Source organism: Vigna angularis, chromosome 4 (genome assembly GCF_016808095.1).
Source record: "Vigna angularis cultivar LongXiaoDou No.4 chromosome 4, ASM1680809v1, whole genome shotgun sequence".
NCBI classification, from domain to species: Eukaryota; Viridiplantae; Streptophyta; class Magnoliopsida; order Fabales; family Fabaceae; genus Vigna; species Vigna angularis.
In genome coordinates this window covers 41,665,723-41,668,665 of record NC_068973.1, presented here as the reverse complement: position 1 = coordinate 41,668,665, position 2,943 = coordinate 41,665,723, and the positions used below count along the sequence as shown (strand labels likewise).

At 35.8% G+C, this 2,943-nt stretch overlaps 1 long non-coding RNA gene across 1 annotated transcript; it reads left to right on the top strand.

Moving 5' to 3' along the window:
• Window positions 1-1,940: 1,940 nt before the first annotated feature.
• LOC128196323 (uncharacterized) lies at window positions 1,941-2,685 on the top strand. The gene is made up of 2 exons (XR_008248520.1): window positions 1,941-2,262; window positions 2,347-2,685. It is a non-coding gene; the product is annotated as an uncharacterized LOC128196323 (long non-coding RNA).
• Window positions 2,686-2,943: the final 258 nt, after the last annotated feature.

The following is a 2,943-nucleotide window of genomic DNA, read 5'->3' as shown; positions in this document are numbered from 1 at the left end:
CATGATTGCTGATGGAAGATGAGTTTGGTGGCTTCTGTTACGAGACCCGCATGAGGGGTTCACAGATTTGGGATTTCAAAGTAGTTATGGAAAAATAGCTGATGATTAAAGGGTGAGGGAGCAAGGATGATCTTTCCGTGGTGAAGGCGGAAATGAATGAGTTCTGATTTGCACCGTTCCCTCTTTGCCGATATGAATGAAGGTCTCCGAGGAAAATGATGAACGAGCTTGTGAAACTCGTGATCTGGGTTTGGTTTGATTGCGCGCTTTGGGATCTGAGGAGTGGCGCCAATGGAGGTGCTGGTGTGGGTTGTTTCTGTTGAGATGCATCAGTTAGGTGGTCTCCACCACTGTCGTAGGATCAGCGTTTTCGTAGAGGTGCTCGTGGGGGAGCCAATGGCTCACGGAGGAGAATCCTAGAGTGATGCGGCAGCTTCATCTTGATGGAGTAGCTTATCCGAAAAAATGATTCGTGGAGGCCGAGGCTCCCTTGTGGCTTCTTTGGGTTGGCCCTCGGCCCCACGGTGGGCGCCAAAATGTTTCGGTATACATTTTCCTGCGTGTCTTTACTATTCCTGACTGTCTGGGTTGCTTGCTGATCTTCAATTGTTGTCTTTCATACTCGCCAAAGGAGAGGGAGGTACCTGCAAAGATACTCCGACGCTCAAGTCAAATATGAGTTATGGAGCTGAAGCTCAGAAGAGAGTAATTGGATACTGCTCTGAAGTATTATTCAGGATCTCTAGAGCATAAAGAGAACGTACCTGGACTTGGGTCCTGTCACTGTATTTATAAAGAATAAACGTAACCACCTTACCTAAAAGTGTGGTTAGTGGCTTTGACTGATATTTTAACTGTCTAAAATATCTAAGATATTTATGTTATTACATAAATATCCTTACTACATAACACTAATACTTATTTTTTTCTTTTTAAATTAGAAGTATTAACCGTATTATATAAGTGTTAGATAATATATGACACTTTTAAAAAGACGTCTTATAAATATACAATGAGACACAAAATATTAACATCACTCTTGATTAATCATCGTCTAGATTCATAAAAAAAGTTCATATGGAAAACGAAAAAAAGTTCATACGAAAAACGAACCTAAGGCTTTGTTCATTTGAATGAATTTGGGAGAGAGTAATTGAGTGAATTTGAGAGGATTTGAAGATAAATTTTTTTGTTGTTTATTTGAGTGAATTTGGAAATAAGTGAGAATTGATTTAGAAGTAAATTTTTTTAATCTGTCACATCAATTAAATCCTACGATAATTTTCACAAATGTTGCTTCCAAATTTACTCTCATTTACCTCCAAATTTACTCAAATAAACAAAAAAAAAAATTTATCTTTAAATTCACTCAATCACTCTCTCCCAAATCCATTAAAGTGAACAAAGGATAAATGAGAAAGAGATGATTTGAAGATGATGAAGAAAATGATTTTCTGTTTGTTGAAAGTCTCACATCGACTAGAAAAGATCAATTTATAATATATAAGTAAGTGCAACTCTCATATTACAAACTAGTTTTATGAAAATTTAAACTTAAAATTCACTTGAATATATTATTTCACAGTTTTGTGAGGATTGAGTTAAATTTAAAAATTCATTTATTTACACCGCTTAACTTGACGAATTCAAATGAAGGTTTACCAAAAAGTAAGAATAAGCACGAGAGTCCATAAATATAATCTCCATCTCTTATTCCTAAATATTTCCATATTTAATGAGAAATTATAAAAAGCATCAGCATCTCAATATTTGATGTTAATATTCTTCTTATAATTTTTGAACTAGATACTTTGGGCATCATCCAAATAAAACAACTATTTACCACTTTATTTTAATATACGTTATTTTGTCTCATTTTGGCGGGAAGCAAAGTTGCGCAATAAAAAAACAGTTTTTCCCCGAAAACAAAGCCTGAGTGCGTGCATAGTAATTTTTCATTTCACTGTCACAAATCACTCATCATCAAACACCATGAAGCTCCAAGGTCCAATCGCCAAACCCCGTTCAGTTCAGTTCCAAGACGCCGGAGAAACTGTTGCAACGGAACCGCACCTGCGGCGTCGCGCTCTCCGTCGCAGATATAAAAGAAGTAGGCAAGGGTTTGCAGGATCGGAAGCGACGTTGTGAAACGGCGTCGTCACCGCCGCCAAGCAAGAGTGTGAGGAGGCAGATCTTGCAGTGGTCTTCTTCTCCGAGTAAATCCAAGAGTACTGACGATGATCCTTACAAGCTTCCAGAAAGGTAATATACATTTTACTTTTTTTAATTTCCGATAATTTAAAAAATATATGTTGATTATTGTTGAGTTTCATGGTTTGTTTGCAGATATAAAATTTTGGATCAGTTCTTGGATCGCTTGAACAGTTAATTTCATTGTTTCGTCTGAAAGGGAAAGACGCCATCTTTTATGGAAATCAGTCATAGAATTGAATCTTTAACAGACAGGTACCCATCCATTAGGTTCTTTTTCTTTTAATCAATAGCAATGTTTGATCTTTTATCTGTACATGAAATGCTAGTTATGCGTTGTGTTTCTATACTCCATGGTCAGATCTCAAACAAAGCAAAATAAAGTATATTTTTTATTTGTTGGCTTAAAATGTAAGCTTATGAATGGTTCAAAAGAGAGATATAAACAATGAATGTCTTGATTGCGTCGTTGAATGTTGGGATCATAGTTTCTTTGATTAAGTTTGGAGAGTCTTCTATCTCAAGCTAAAATTGTTTGTCTTATTGTTTCTATTCATAGTTCGTATATATGTTGTATTTATTTGTGAAGTATCTCGTATCTTAAAACAGAGGCAAGAGGTATTTATACTCACCAATTACTTCTTCAAGAAGTGTATACATACCGTCAAACTTATGGTCAATCAAGACAACAAGTAATGTATACTTCAGGACACACTTTCCAATGTCTAATTA